The sequence below is a fragment of the Rutilus rutilus genome, assembly GCF_951802725.1.
Source record: "Rutilus rutilus genome assembly, chromosome: 1".
NCBI classification, from domain to species: domain Eukaryota; kingdom Metazoa; phylum Chordata; class Actinopteri; order Cypriniformes; family Leuciscidae; genus Rutilus; species Rutilus rutilus.
Genome location: NC_140209.1, coordinates 5095534 through 5112621, shown reverse-complemented (window position 1 = coordinate 5112621; position 17088 = coordinate 5095534). Strand labels below are relative to the sequence as shown.

Here is a 17088-nt window from a genome sequence, read left to right as displayed (position 1 = left end):
TTGAATCTCTTGTCACAGTGTGAACACTTGTAAGGTTTTTCTCCAGTGTGGACCCTCTCATGTGATTTCAGATCTGCTGATCGATTGAATCTCTTGTCACAGTGTGAACACTTGTAAGGTTTTTCTCCAGTGTGGATCCTCTCATGTGTTTTTAGAGATGATGACACACTGAATCTCTTGTCACAGTGTGAACACTTGTAAGGTTTTTCTCCAGTGTGGATCATCTCATGTGATCTCAGATCTGCTGACTGACTGAATCTCTTGTCACAGTGTGAACACTTGTAAGGTTTTTCTCTAGTGTGAATTCTCTGGTGCTGTTTTAAATTGCACGCTGTAGTAAAAGTCTTCTCACACTCAAAGCACATGTACTCTCTTATACCAGTGTGAATTTTCTCATGTCTATGTAAATTAGGCAGCTGTGAAAAACCCTTTCCACACACAGAACATGAATGCGGCTTCTCCTTCGTATGAACTGTCAGGTGTGTCTTCAGCTCTGATGACCTAAGAAATGTTTTGCCACATTGATCACATGTGAACGGCTTCTCTCCAGTGTGGATCATCATGTGTTTTTTAAGATATCGTTTGCATAAGAATCTCTTTCCACACTGATCACATGTGAACGGCTTCTCTCCGGTGTGGATCATCATGTGAACATTAAGGTGTGATAATTGACTGAAACTCTTCCCACACTGATCACATGAGAACGGCTTCTCTCCAGTGTGGATCCTCATGTGAACCTCAAGATTATGTTTGCGTGTGGAACTCTTTCCACACTGAGTGCAGGTGAAAGATTTCTTGGCTCTTCTTTTCTTTGAAAATGTCTTTTTAGTCTTTGAGCAACTCAAAGGTTTTTCTCCAGGTTTGACATGATGTTCCTCCTCCACTTCACTCAGTTCTTCTCTCTCCTCCTTCACTTCACTCAGTTCTTCCCTCTCCTCCTTCACTTCACTCAGTTGTTCACTCTCCTCCTTCACTTCACTCAGTTCTTCACTCTCCTCCTTCACTTCACTCGGTTCTTCTCTCTCCTCCTCCACTTCACTCAGTTCTTCTCTCTCCTCCTTCACTTCACTCAGTTCTTCTCTCTCCTCCTTCATTTCCATCAGGTCTGACAGGAAAGAAAAAAATTATTACATTTAATTTTCAGTACATCAAAATAATTCAAAGAGAGAAATATAAAGTGAAAGGACATGAAAGTGAGCCCTGATGTAATAGTAGAAAGTAGACAACTGCTATAAAACATTATGATAATTTGATACCTTTTTATAATTGATTATATGTCCTTGAAACTTTCCATGAACGAGGTAAATTTATCTTCCAATTATTATCTTTAAAACATTATAGGCACGAATCCCATGTTTCTTTAGCAAGAACTATTGAATATATTTGATCAATGACACAATTATCTAACATGATATTAACATTAAAATATACAATACTGTCATGTTTCGATACCAACTTTGAGATTGATATTTATTTGACTAAAACATTTTAATTATTAATGGCCGTTCACACTAGACTTTTCCTTGCACAGACTTCCATTCATGCGCATGTGAAAGTGGGACACCAGAAACACAAGCTCAAGTGAATTACCCTGTGAGAAATAACACAAGCATTTAGCATTCAAACAGAGCATTTCTTAATACTGTGACACTCAGGAAGTAGGGGTGTAACGATACACAAAACTGACGGTTCGGTACGTCCCACGGTTTTGACGTCTCGGTTCGGTTCGGTTCATTTAGGTGGGGTGGGGGGTTTAGAAAGCTAAAATTGTTTTGTTTTTTTAAACAGTGCTTTAATTAACAAATTGTGTCCTTGTCTTTAAATTAATTAAATTACAAGTAAACGTTTCGCAAGGATAAAAAAAATTATCTGCTAATGCTGTAAACTATATAGGAGCCCTTACTTGCACATTACTATAACATTAAAGCTTATTCAATTCAATCAACTTTATTGATCCCACAAGGGGCAATTAATTAAGAGCAGCATGTAAATAACAATAAATAATACAAATCACACGCATTATTCACACAAGTAACAAAGTCCATCAGTCCATCACACACACACCCACATAACGTACAGCAGTACACAGTATTCGTCAGCATGTGCAATTTTTCCCTTCTCCAGGAACTCTATGCGGAATTTAAAAGTTTAATCGCATAAGGAATGAAAGATTTAGAATGACGATTCGTCTTACATACCGGGAGCGCGTAACGACGCCCAGAAGGCAGCAGAGAGAATTCACCTGCCAAAGCATGACCAGGAGCAGCCAGGGTGCTCTTTGCCTTCCGCAGTATTTGCTGGTTACAAAAGACATTTAAGTCTCTCTGTTTTTCGCCGATAATTTTAGAGCAGATCTTTACAATGTTATTCAGGCTATTCCTGTCTTTGATGCTCAAATTATGAAACCAGCAGATAAAAGAAAAATTTAAAAGACTCTCAATAAAAGACTGATAAAATCTGCACAGAATGACCGGCGAAACGGAGAAAGTATTTAATTTACGAAGAAGGTGAATTCTCTGTTGCCCTTAACAACAGAGCCTAGACTTTTAGCCTAAATTCAGTTGCTATTTATTTTTAGATATAATAATAATCAACACTCAAGTAACAAATTGTATGAAAACATGTAAACTGCACATAAGGCAGTTTTAACATTAACATTTTTACTCTAATTTATTATCGAAATATAATCATTTACACAGTTGCTGTCATTTTCATGACAGATATTTTAAACAAACATTAAATAAATAAGTCATTAACAGGTTAAGTAAAATATAATATATAGGCTAATATAGTGCATTTATTTAGTGAAAGAGTTCATTTCCTTAGCAAACCAACAAGCTGTGGACACTGAATGACTTGCCTGAGGTAAATAAAGTTATGTGAAAAATTAAGCGTTTTATTGACGTATTTCCGCTGTTGAAACCCTGCCTGAGCGATTACACGAGTTATGATGACTTTCAGTAAGTATGCTGTATCTTTCAACATACCTTCAGGTGTCCTTTCATGTTTATTCTGTAACTGAGGAAGAGAATCGCGTTCACTCGCGCTCCACGCTGCCGCTTTAAATGAGGAGCCTAGTGCGGTGATCTGTCACGCCACATCAAAGAGCGCCAAAACGACATTTAATGTTTGAATTTCGTGATCAAATAGACAGAATTTGAAAGATTACACCTTGCTTATTATCGAAAGTAACAAAACACTGAGCTTATTGCGATTAAATGTGGTTAATGGTGGGCCGGTATCCGAATTGAGATTTTTAGAACGCGCATTATAGCTTATTTTCCATCAACCGCTTAAACAAACACTGCGTATATGCTGCGCGAAACACGTGCGCACTCTGATGTAAACAATCGCCACGTGTATCCACCTTATTCTTCTCTAAACAATGGGCGCTGCCATAACGACGACTCCGGTTCCCTACTTCCGGTTCGTAGCGCTTGACCTGTACTAGTAGCGAGAGAAGTTCAATTTTAACGCTAACCACTCTAAACGTTTACTTTATTGAATGTATCTGATACGGAACCGGACATGGGCATTATCTTATGCTCGAAACACTTAGTTTCTAAAAAGTTTGAAATCTTCTTTGAATTGTTAAAACAAATAACAACAGCACATGAGGAGCTTGAACTCATTCTCTCGCTGCTAGTACAGGTCAAGCGCTACGAACGGAAGTAGGAAACCGGAGTCGTCGTCATGGCAGCGCGCATTGTTTAGACTGAGCAGAAAAAGGTGGATAAGCATGCGGCCGTTGCGCACTTCTAGTCTAATGTAAACAGTCCTCAAATGGAGAAGCAGCATGGTGGAAGGAGGAACGCCGCCGCATACAGTCTATGGCCGCCGCCGATCTATCCGGATCCATCCCGCTTCTAAAAGCAGAGCTGCCAACTCGACGCATTCAGCGCGAGACTCTTCACACGCTCACGCCACACATCCGTTTTCTCACGCAGAGAAAAATCGCGGAGCAAAGAGGACACGAAGACCGTCAAACAAGACAGAGCAGGTTACTTTTGATATGAAACAGGAGAACAATTGTGTCACAGAACGTTACATTTAAACCATTTAATGACCAGCAGCATGTTAGATGACTAAAACAAATAGATAAAGAGGAGTATTTTGCTGAATATGTGCACTGCACTTTTTTACATATTTATTATATTTTTACTTGTGTCATTACATGATTGTTATTATAATGAAAACCACATTATATTTGATTTAATTAGTTATTTGTAACCTTTAATAATACCAGCTGATAGGGCTCTATAGAGCTGGTAAGTCCCGCCCCCTTCGCTAACCCCGCTGGACCTCTAGGTTGAAAAATCGTCAATGCAAGTGAATGGGAGAAAATAATTATTTTCTGGTCCCATTTGAATTGTGCCATGAATGTGAACATATGTTGTCTGTGAATTTTTTATATATTTATATATTTATATATGCATTGACGATTTTTAAACCTAGAGGTCCAGCGGGGTTTTACGGAAGGGGCGGGACTTACCAGCTCTATATGGTTACATAGCATTATGTGAGATTTTTTTTTTTCATGAGAAAAAAATAACATGTGGCCTATCTACTGTAGCCTTCCTAATATTTATCCAAAATTAGTCACTATTGAATCAAGATTTAAATCAAATCCCAAGTATTGAATTGAAATCGTTAAATTTGTGTTAAGCAATACAAACAGTAGCCTACCAAACAGTCATTGTACCATGTAATCATTGTACCATGTTATCACTAAACTTAATAAAATTCAGTTTAGTTACCAAATGTTTTGACAATCACAATTACACCTTGTGATGCAAGTTTTATTTGCATCCCCCTTAAAGGGCATGTTGCAGGATAGAGTACCCAGTGAGCCAATGTATAGAAAAATAATGTAGGAACTAGATTTAAATATAAACATATACTTATAAAACGCTATTTAGGCTTCTGGAGTCGTTTTTTGTGAGAAAATTGTACTTCCGCATTTGAAAACCGCCGAACCGGAAGTGACGTAACGGGAGGGAGAACGGTCAAAGTAAACAATAGGAAAGCAATGGATCGCAATGACAGCTCGGAAAGCTGAGGAAACTGTAGCCTAAATGTTTACTCGTATGATATATATAATTCATATAATTGATATATATGATGATATCATATAATTATGAGCCTGATATGAAGCCAAGTGAGCAGGACAGGCCAGGATTAGACAGAACAACGGTGAGTTGTGGTGTGAGGAGAACAGGGCGAGAGAACAGTGTTTAGAGATGTATTCACGTTAGCCGATGATATGTATAACACTATGCTCAGATCACAATACTGTACAGATTATCATCATCATTGCACATGCTATCACTGAAACTGTCGTTGTTGTTGTGTACTGTTGCTTTTTTTTTTTTTTTTGTGGTGTTTTGTTGTTTGCCTGTTTGTTAATTGTAATCTTGTTATGTTCTTTAAGTTGTAATTGTTTCATTGTAAGGACCCCTCGAAAACGAGATGATACATCTCAAGGGGTTAATCCTAATAAATTCTAATAATCATCATGTATCAGGCAATAGCAAAGCTAGTATTTAGACCCTTACCTGCATGTGTTGTGTGTGTCAGCCATTAGGAGACAGTTTCCAGAGGAAGAGGGACTTTATAAAGGCTTTGAATTGACCCATTTGGTGACGATGAATAAAAAAAATGATCACAATCACAACTGTCTTACTGTATAAAAACTTTATATGTAGAAACAGCCAACACAAACATTAAAGTCGGTTTGTACAGATTGAAAATGAATTATAGAACATAATATATTATATTTATAATAATAATAATAATAAGTGTCGGCTGCAGACTAATAACAAACACAAATGCATTACATTACAAGTTTATGTAGGATATGTTAATGAATTACAGATGTACAATAAGTGATCTCTGACGGATCCGTGAGCGTCATGTTTCCTGCCGGCGGCTGAACCACATGCTGACGGCGGACCGGGCGACCCGATGAAGGAGCCGGGACAGTGTGCACATATCGCCGGGATTATAATCATCCGGTCTATAGTGAACGCTACACACTACCGCGTTATTCAAAGCAGAAGCAGAAGTGAAGTCCCGTCTCTTACCCGGCACAAAACGCAGTTCATTACAGGCAGGGAAGATCGCACCGTCCTTTTTCTTATTCGGAAACCTGTGGACTCGATGTCCTGACAGGCCATAATTCACAATCATTTACCACGACGATGATTAATTGAAATACAATAAGCACAGAAAACACACTGAATCATGACCGCTCCAACTGAATACCAACCTACTCCGCACTGAGCGAACGCAGAGCCGGCGAACGACTCCCTCTGGTGACGTCATATGACGCGATGGTGAAAAAAAAAGCGGTTTTCAACACGGTCAAGGAAACTGTCACGTTTTCTATTAAATTTGTGCCCTTATGTCTTGCAAAACAGTTTTTAATCCTGCATTTACTTTTCATATGGTATTTTCACACAAGGTTATATTAATTTTGGAAAAAAAAAAAAAAACTGCAACATGCCCTTTAATGCTCATTGGTTTAAACAACCGTGATGATTTTATTCTCTTTTAAACTGTTTGATTTTAAAACTCTGATCTCAAGTTTTTATATGAGTATAAATTAGTGCTGTTAAACGCTAAAAATATTTAATTGCGATTAATCGCATTAATGTCATAGTTAACTCGCGATTAATCGCATTAATGTCATAGTTAACTCGCGATTAATCGTAATTAAGCACATTTTTATCTATTCTAATTGTCTCTTGATTTCTTTTTGTCCCATTCTTTTTTCTCATTTTAATGCTCTTATCAACATGGAAAAGTGGATTAGCTTGCTTTGTGCAAATGTTTTTTTGAGACCATTGGCATATAAACAACAAAACAACATTGGCATAATACTGTAGTGTTCAATTTCACACTAACATTCTCACTTGGAGCAAATAATCTCTCACACAATGTAACACTGTCCATAAATAAAAGGGTGAAAGAAATACCGACGAGGTCCTGATATTGACGAGGGGGCGGAGAATTCGCATCAGCTGTGTGTGTGCTTGGCCATCCAGTGGTGTTTCAGACTGGACGTGCTGCGATGATAGCTCAGTTCACAACGACAAAACACACAGATCACTTTGGTCTTGTCAATTGAACCATTTGGCCACTTTTTTAAAACTAAACTTTCCATTCAGAATCTTATTGGCATCCATTTCAGCGTCTCGCGCTCATCATTCATCCACTCAAAACGTAACGTTACAGGGGGTCGCCACTGGACGAGAAGCGCAGCGCAGCGCAGCGCCTCATATTTAAAATTCGAACACATTATTCTCTATGAGTGTACACACACCAGCGGCGCCATTCAGCGTTTTTATTGCTGGCCATAAACTGAGAAAGTGCACAGTCCGATGTGCGATACAAGTTGTCCTAGCCACAGCTTCTCGTCCACTCTTTGGCCGGCTCGCAAGCCCAAACAAGTGTGTGCGGCGTGCCTGTTGTTTTGTTTCCGGTCTAGCTAGATCCAGTGTGGTGTTGTAGTCTTACTAACGTTACTAGTTGTTGCAAAAGAATGTGAAAAAAAAACTACAAAGTTTGCTAGGCGTTAATCGCGCAATAAAAAATTTTACGCTGTTAAAATGGGTAACTGACAGCCCTAGTATAAATTATGGGTTAGTATTCCCAAAATCCCTACTGGTGTGATCTATATATGGGATTGTTGTCATATTTATAATATGACCACCACACCACACCCCACCCCACCACCGCAAATAAAGTATAATTCTGTGGGAAACACTGGTTTCTAACATGAATGTTCTTCAGCCTCATGAATGAATGAAGAATAAACACCAACCTCTTTGTTCTTCAGGATCTTCAGTGTGTTTCATTCTGCAGGGTTCTGGATCACTCATGTTCTCTCTGTCCTCTTTAATAAACTCAGTCTTTGCAGATTTCAGCTCTTCCTGATGCTCTGATGCTCGTCTTCACTTGTAGCTGATGGGAATTTACAGCATTTATTGGAGAATTACTGTGGGAGGAGCTTCACTGAGGATGTATTCCAGTGTGGGAGGAGCTGATCTGCCAAATTCAAAAATATAAATTACTGAGTTTGTTTTTATAATAAATGACACTTCTAAGCATTTATGTCTGTCTATCTATTTATCGTACAGTAACTGATTCCAATTCATTATTTTTCATTATTTTTATTACTAATCCTAGCATTATTCTGCTTCTTCATTAAAATACAGGTATCTAGAAATATACAGAAAATAATATAAATAATTTAAATTCTTCCAAATATAAATAATGGTAAGGAAAACAGTTAAAAGCATAAAGACAGAAATAAACGTATAGTAGCCAACAAATCCCCTCAGTCTGCTGACACCAATGAAATGAGCTTTAAGTGTCAATTTACAGGAGATCTGAAGACATCAGCATAATAAATGAGGTGAAAACAGGAACTATTGTCATGAAATAAAGAGTGTTTTCAGCAGATCTGTTAATATTGATGAGCCTCAGCTTATCAACACTCATTCAACAAGCCATTCAGGGTCATCAGCAGATCATCTCACTTTATTCTGAGTGTTTGCTGTTAGAAACACATTATTTGAGTCAGGATAGATGATAAAAGCCTATTAAACTGCTCTACTGAAAGACAATACTGTTATTTCTCACAATATAACCACCAAAATAAGTGATAAATCACCAATCATAAAACAAAATAAATAAATAACCTCTTCAGGCAAATAACTACACACCATAATATGTGGATCTAAATATAGTTTGACTTTATAATAACTCTACACCACATCACTGGGACACATCATACAGGCACATGGTTTCTCCTACCACTGCTATGCTGATGACACACAGCTCTTCCTCTCATTTCAACCAGATGATCCCACAGTAGCTGCACGGATCTCAAGCTGTCTGGCGGACATCTCGACATGGATGAAGGAACATCACCTGATCCTGAGCAAAGACTTAGCTTCTCGTCCTCCCTGCCAATCCGTCTCTACAGCACAACTTCACTATCCAGCTAGATTCATCATCAATCACCCCATCAAGGTCGGTAAGAAATCTTGGAGTAACGTTTGATGACCAGCTGACTTTCACAGATCACATTTCAAAGACAGCTCGATCATGCAGGTTTGCACTGCACAACATCAGGAAGATCAGGCCTTTCCTAACTGAGCATGCAACAACTTTTCGTCCAGGCCCTGGTCATTTCTAGGCTTGACTACTGCAATGCTCTTCTGGCTGGACTTCCATCATGTGCAACTAAACCTCTACAAATGATTCAGAATGCTTCAGCTCGTCTTGTCTTCAACGAGCCCAAGAGGGCCCACGTCACTCCTCTGTTCATCTCTCTGCACTGGCTACCTCTCGCTGCTCGCATCAAGTTCAAGGCATTGACGCTTGCTTACAGATCTATCACAGGCTCAGCTCCCTCCTACTTTCACTCACTCCTACGAGTCTACATCCCTACCAGAAGCCTACGATCGGTCAAAGAGCGACGTCTCGTGGTTCCATCACAGAAAGCCACAAAATCACTTTCCAGAACATTCTCATTCACAGTTCCATGCTGGTGGAACACTCTCCCCACCCTCATCCAGAAAGCAGAATCCCTGACAACATTCAAAAGACAGCTGAAAACCCATCTCTTCCGTGAGCACTTAACCTCATTAAAAAAAAAAAACCTTCCCTTTCCCTTTAAAACCTCACTTATCGGGCTTATGCTACTCTGAATAATGCCTGAACTTCGTATTTTGAGCACTTCTTGCGTTGTTTTTGCCTCTTCATGATGACTCGCTTAATTTAGTCCTAATTTGTAAGTCGCTTTGGATAAAAGTATCTGCTAAATGACTGTATGTAAATGTAGATAGCAATAAAGTGATTACATTAACATGTTACATATTTGTATGTACAGAAACTGAGAAATGATCATAAAACTCTTAAAAAGGAAGAAAATGTAATGTTTCCTGTGTCAAACTTCATTCTATATTCCCATGCATGTATGGATTTGAAATTTCCCACATTCATTACTCATACAGGGGCAATATAAAGTGTCTACATCAATTTTAATAAGTAAATGTAATCTGCCAAAGATAAATGTCGACAAAGAAATAAAGGTAAACATGAAAACGGCAACAGCAACACTTGGGATCGATTCCCCTCACAGATCTCAAACTTTAGAAACTTGACATTCAGTAACAGTTCTCACTCCAAACATCGAGACAATCACACAAACGAACACAAAATCGCTCAGGTCTGAATGAACTCAACATATTCTCCTCATGCTCGCTGCTGCTGCACTAAATGTTTATTTCAGAAGGAAGACGCCAGAAAAGACGCACAAGTATCGCTGTGATCGGTTAAAACAATACAGAAATGAGCCTGTCGCTTAATCAAACTGTATAAAGTGTGTGTGATGGTTGTGTAAATGTGAGAAATACCGTGAACTGCTCTCCTCACCTCAGAAGACTCGACACTGAAACTCTCAATGCGGGAAGAGACGGCGCGAGCGAGCGGTGACGCCATCGGCCACGCGCATACGGGACACCCCCGCAGCCAATCAGGGCCACACAGATTCAGCTTTACTAATAGCCTTCCATTATTATTATTTTAGAACTGAAGTGACTCCAGTTACTAAAGGTGAAAGGAACTTTTTCAAGTCAAGCACAAAATAGTCAGAATAAGCAGAGGAGGATCTCCATCCAGTCTGAAAAGTGTTTGGGCCTGTAAAGTCCGGCTCAGTATATTCTGTGGCATCCTAAGACAAATAGTAAAGGCATGTTGGTAGATTAGCACCTGTAGAATTTTCCTTTTGTTGAAACCCCAGATAAAAGTAGAAAGCTACTGTTATGTTTAGATCCATGAGGCAGTTCGACTAGCGCATTTCCTCACTAAAGAAAAAACACAGAAGACTGTATTCTCCTAACTTTTACTTTATTCTAGGCTACTAAAAGCTACTAATTACATCTTCAACAGTGTAATAAGATTACTGTACCAATTTTTTTAAGAGTTATTCCTTATTTTACTTTCAGAACAAAAAGTAACTAATTAAGTTAGTATTGCATTACACCCAACACTGATTATTTTTTGTATTTTAATGACTATTTAATATTACCTCTAAACTTTGACTAGTCTAGTGAGACGGTTTTGGCTGGGCGGTCTGCACAATGAGGAAACAAAACGTGGAAATAAGGGATCCAATGCATAGAGAGTAAATCAGTTCTACATAAAACAAAACACAATGCACAAATGAATTACGATTGTGCCACATAATACAAAGTCAAAACAAATAATACATTTGACGCCAAACACATATGTGAAAAAATGCTGGTATAAAATCAGTGATCATGCAGCAGTATCTATGGAGATACATTTGGGTAGATTTCAGCATTGTTCCAGATGGAGGTTGCAAACTTTGTTACAAGACCCAGCGTTTATTAAATTTGTGGAGAATTGTATTGATAAATATTTTGAACTAAATACGAATGAAACTACGGCAAGTATTAGATGGGAAGTGTACGTAAGAGGAGAAATTATTAGTTATACAAACGACATAATAAGGAATTACATAATAAGGAGGATCAAATTTAAAAAGTTGAAATTAAAATAAGTATTGATAATAATCCTGAAAAAATTACATAACCTGTCTATCATGAGAGCTAAATTAACAACCGACAGCCTAAATATATAGCCTTTCAAAATCCACAAATGCGTGAGGGGATTTACAAATGCACAGAAAGCGGTTCACAAATAAATGCCAGGCAGTTGTGCTTGTAAAATAATAAAACATTTGTAAATATGTTTTTATTTGCAAATCTCATTTTATTTATTTGTGAATTTGATAAATTTTTGTGAATCTCTTTACATTTATTTGTTAATATTAATCTATTTATCTGGAATAATGCAACAATTCTAACCCCATAATCCTCCTCTGCCTATTCTGCCTATTTTGGGCCTTTCACCTTTAGTAACTGGAGTCACTTCAGTTCTAAAATAATAATAATAATGGAAGGCTACTAGTGAAGCTGAATCTGTGGCCCTGATTGGCTGCAGGAGTGTCCCGTACGCGCGTGCGTTGGAGGCCGATGACGTCACCGCTTTTTCGTGCCGTCTCTCTTCCCTCATTGAGAGTTTCAGTATCCAGTCTTCAACAGAAGATAATAGAGTAGGAGCTGCGTTCATTATACCAGAAGTGAATGTTATGTTAAATAAGAGAGTAAATGATAAAATGTCAGTGTTTACAGGAGAAATGCTGGCTATTCTCTTAGCCCTTGAGTGGGTTGAAAATAGTAGGTCAAGGGAAGTGTTAATAGGGTCAGATTCAAGCAGTGCGTTAACCAGTATTAAGAACATGCAATCGGAAGCAAGACAGGATATTTTGTTGGAAATAGCCCAAGCTGTTTATAGAATTAATAGAGTAGGAGTAGTAGTAAAATTCATCAGGATTCCAGCCCATACAGGAGTAGAAGGAAATGAATTGGCTGATAAATATGCCAAAAATGCTACCAAAAAAACAGAGATAGATATGGTAATAAGTTATAGTAAGGCGGAAGTTAAAAGCATAATCAAAGCAGAAATGAGAAAGAAGTGGCAAGAGGAGTGTAATATAGAAACAAAAGCGAGAATGTTCTACAGTATCCAGGAGAGGGTAGGAGGTATGAGAGAAAATAATAGGAATAAAAAGGAAGAGGACATTATTTCGAGAATGAGATTTGGGCATACTGGATTAAATAGTACGCTTAAAATAATAGGGAAACATGAAACTGGGATGTGTGAGGTCTGTAATATTAACGAAACAGTAGAACATGTAATTATTAATTGTAATAGGTATAAGGAGGAAAGGATGAGGCTGAAAGACTGGTTTAGAAAAGAAAAAATTAGATTTGAAATGAAGGAAATATTACAAATGAATTCAGGGCATGTAGGGTATAGAGCGATGTTTGTGTTTTTGAATAAAACAGGGCTTAGTAGAAGGATATGAGTTTAGTTGTCTTAGAAAGTTGTATTTAATAATAATGATAATGTATGAATATTAATAATGTTATTAGATATTTATGAAGTTATTTATTGGTTTTATGTATGTATGTATGTATGTATGTCTGTATGTATGTATTTATTTATTTATTTATTTAAAGGGTAGTGAGAAAAGGCTATTGTGATCCACACTCCATATCAGAAGGTGGCGGTAATGCACACTTAAAAGTTGTTTGCCAACCGCCATTAAAAGAAAGAAGAAGAAGAAGAAGAAGAAGTGTCGAGTCCAGGTGAGGAGAGCAGTTCACGCCACGGTATTTCTCATATTTACTCAACCATCACACACACTTTATACAGTTTGATTAAGCGACAGACTCATTTCTGTATTGTTTTCATCGATCACAGCGATACTTGTGCGTCTTTTCTGGCGTCTTCCTTCTGAAATAAACATTTAGTGCAGCAGCAGCGAGCATGAGGAGAATATGTTGAGTTCATTCAGACCTGAGCGATTTTGTGTTCGTTTGTGTGATTGTTTCGTCAAGTCAAAAGTCAAAGTTTAAGATCTGTGAAGGGAATTAATGTGAATCGATCTCAAGTGTCATACTGGAACAGATCTGCTAAATGCTTTACATTATTTTACTTTACTCTTACATACTTTACAGCCTATAATGAGCAACTTGAGACATTAAATCAATAGCCTAACGTTACTTATCAATATGAATAGCGTTTTACTCTTGGAACAATAGTGCTCTGTGGTGCTCTTTATTTTAAAAAGTTTTATGATGATTTTCAGTTTCATATAAAATGTAATTATAATGATCTAACTTAGTGATTAATGAATCATAAGATCAAACTATATTTTAGATTAGATTAGATTTTAGATTAATTTGGACATATTATGCTGCTGTAGTTGTTTATCTGTAGTAGGGCTTGGCGATATGGCTGAAAATCATGATATAAGTGTTTCATATCGGTCGATATCGATATTGATATTATTTATGACCTATTTAAAGGACCAGGAGAGAAATATATTACATTTAAAAAATATATATTTTAACCTTAACCTTCCTCTGATTATAATCCCCTCAGTTATAAAGGCAGAAATGTCAACACAACCATGGAAAACACTCAAATAATTATAATCTAAACATAAGTCTAAAATCTCAATGAACACTTAACAATTATCTTTTAACATTAAGGTACACAATTAATGAATACGTAAGAAATGCTTAATAAAGAGTAATAAAATAGTGCAAAGTGTTAAATAAACATAGAGAAACCGACGACGGTCTTGTATAATTTGCAGACGACATTGGTCTGACTGCAGTCATGGTAGGGCTGTGCGATATGACGATTTTTGACCGTGGACGATTAAATGTCTCCACGATCTGCTTTTGAAGAAATATCGTAGTATCGTGCATTCTATCAGTTGCTGTTCTGGCGCCTCCGTCCCAACATACTGAACAACGCAACGTATATTCACATAGTTGTGTTTTATCTGCTCATTTAAATTATACATGTTGCAAGTAATTCCAAATCTAGGCAAATGGAAGAGTGGGACAGAAGGAGGAAGTTGTATGTTATATTTTTTCTATTCATAATTTGACGAGCTGCACATGACCACATAGCAAGTAGTTGTATGCATCAAGGGATTTGTACGCTCTAATCATTTCTCTTGTATACACACTTGGTGTCTGAATAAGATAATTATATATATCAGGCCATACAATTGCTGGCCACTTCTTGTCATCCACAATCCAAAGATCGTCATGTATTGCGTAGGGATCCGGCAAGATCTCACCATTGCTGAGAGTACGTTTTTTTTTATATAATCGCCACGGTCGGAGGTACTAAGACTTCCCACATAATCCATCGTCAAATCTTTGATTTACAGTAAAGTAACGTTATATGTGTGCAGTCATGCAATGTTGCAGGTCGTAAAGTAACGTAAACAAGGTTAACTTACATAAAAGCAAATTCGGGCTCTATAGATGCTGCACTGCTAACATTGGCTATTACATTACTAACTTAGTCTAACATGATAATTCATACATGCATCACAGTATGTCCGGATTTTGATTCATAAACAGTTGGACGTTTTACATAATGTTATATTAATATGAAACACAAACAAACAGATCCATCTCTGAAATTGCCGTTTATTATTGAGTCAACAAGAAATTACAAACAATGCGAAATCTACTTTAATTACAATGTTCTTTTACAGAACTCGGCATAACAGCTAGCGGTTTTCTGCCTCCTGGATGCGCGCGCATCCGGTATTGTTTGTATACAAGAAACCCGTGTATATTAGACGCGTTGCGCGCAGCTCTTAAAGAGACAGTAGTAATAGTAAACACGCTGCCGCTTGTCCTTAAAGGGATAGTTCACCCAAAAATTCAAATTATCTCATTATTTACACACTCTAATGTTGTTCCAAACCTGTATTAATTTCCTTCTAATATTTTTTTGAAGAATGTGGCTATCCAAACTGTAGCTGGTCCCCATTGACTTCCATAGGAGAAAAATATACTATGGAAGTCACTGGGGTACATCAACTGTTTGGTTACCCACATTCTTCCAAATAACTTTTATTTTCAACAGAAGAAAGAAACTTATTCGAGTTTAAAACAACTTGAGAGAGTAAATTATGACAATTTGAATTTTTAGGAGAACTATCCCTTAAATGTTAATAAAACAACAAAATGCAAAGAGAAAATCACTCACTGCTCTTGACTGATAACTTTAATAGTAGCTTTAATAAGTATAAATGTATAATTTATACAGTGAAGTCTGTTTTGTTTTATTTTCATATTTGTTCATTTAATTACTTTCTTCAATGCTACTTTTAAATACACTTACTCTAGCTGAAAACATAAAGCACTGTTTATTTAATTTGTTTATTTTATATATATATATATATATATATATATATATATATATTGTATGTAAGTTGTGTATGTGTAATGTGTATCTTTGATCTTAATATTTAATAACGAAGAAAATAATGACAATTTTTTTATCTTCGCCCCTGTCTGCCATTCTTTTTTATTTTGTTACCTAAGGCTTTGTTTTTAAAATATGGACATTAGTTCGGCTGTAATGCTCAGTCACAAAATAGTAAAACCAACATAAAAAAGAATCGTGATAAAATCGTGAATCGTGATTTTCCTGAAAAAAATCGTGATATGATATTTTTGCCATATCGCCCACCCCTAGGTCAGGGGGTCGCACACCGGACGAGAAGCGCAGCGTACTGATTGTACTGTACAATTAAATACAATCGTTGCTAAGTCTGCAGTCTGAACACTTTAGACTAGGCAGACTTAGCACACTAGGCAGTCATGGCACCTAACCCCTAATCGCTCCCCGGGCGCCACACAAAGGCTGCCCGCTGCTCTGGGTGTGTGTATCCACGTTTGCAGTGTGTGTGTGTTAACTACTCACTACTCTGCTCCTAATGTGTGTGCATTAACTTGGATGGGTTAAATGCAGAGGTCAAATTCCAAGTATGGGTTACCATACTTGGCCGACACGTGTCACTTTCACTTTCACTTTCACTTTCACTTTACCTCAGAGCGTCCGTTAACTGAATGAATTGAGAATATCACCTGAAAATTCAATAACATCAGCAGTTTTCATCAACGCAGCAGATTTCTGTAAATTAATGTAAAACTAAATGTATATTGCAGCACAGGGTGAAGTCAGTATACATTAACGACAATTTGAGACAAATAAATGTACATTTAATATAAAACTATGTAAATGGCGCTCTGTGGCGCGGCACGATTTTGAACAAGGTCCAGAGCCGTTGCTGGGTGCTGCGGACAGACGCCGAATGGCGCCGCCGGTGTGTGTAAGCTCATAGAGAATAATGCGTTCGAATTTTAAAGACGCGGCGCCAGGGCTCCAGACTAACTTTTTTCACCTCCGTCCTGGAACCGTCCTGAAAAACAATTTTAAGACTGTTTAAGACATAACCAACATTGTTAACGTCAGTACTCTCCAAAACGGACATTTCGACATAATGTTGTGTGTATTTGTCCATTCAGACATGAAAGAGAGCTCAATTCAGTACTCGTGCGCTGTATCGGTGTCTCTGTGCATGGCTGCACGCTTCGGGTCGGG

General features: G+C 37.5%; 1 protein-coding gene across 5 annotated transcripts in view; it reads left to right on the top strand.

The window, feature by feature from the left end:
* The window catches only part of LOC311302020 (uncharacterized protein), a 187468-nt gene that overhangs the window by 148249 nt on the left and 22131 nt on the right, over positions 1-17088 (top strand). For 2 of the 5 annotated variants that reach the window (XM_084427524.1, XM_084427527.1), the window contains exon 1: positions 13139-13250. The exons of 1 other annotated variant lie outside the window; for it this stretch is intronic. The gene's annotated coding sequence lies outside the window, so the exon portion shown is untranslated. Of the gene's footprint in view, positions 1-13138; positions 13275-17088 lie in introns of those variants that run through there. 2 more of the 5 variants (XM_084427525.1, XM_084427528.1) reach the window with 2 other exon arrangements.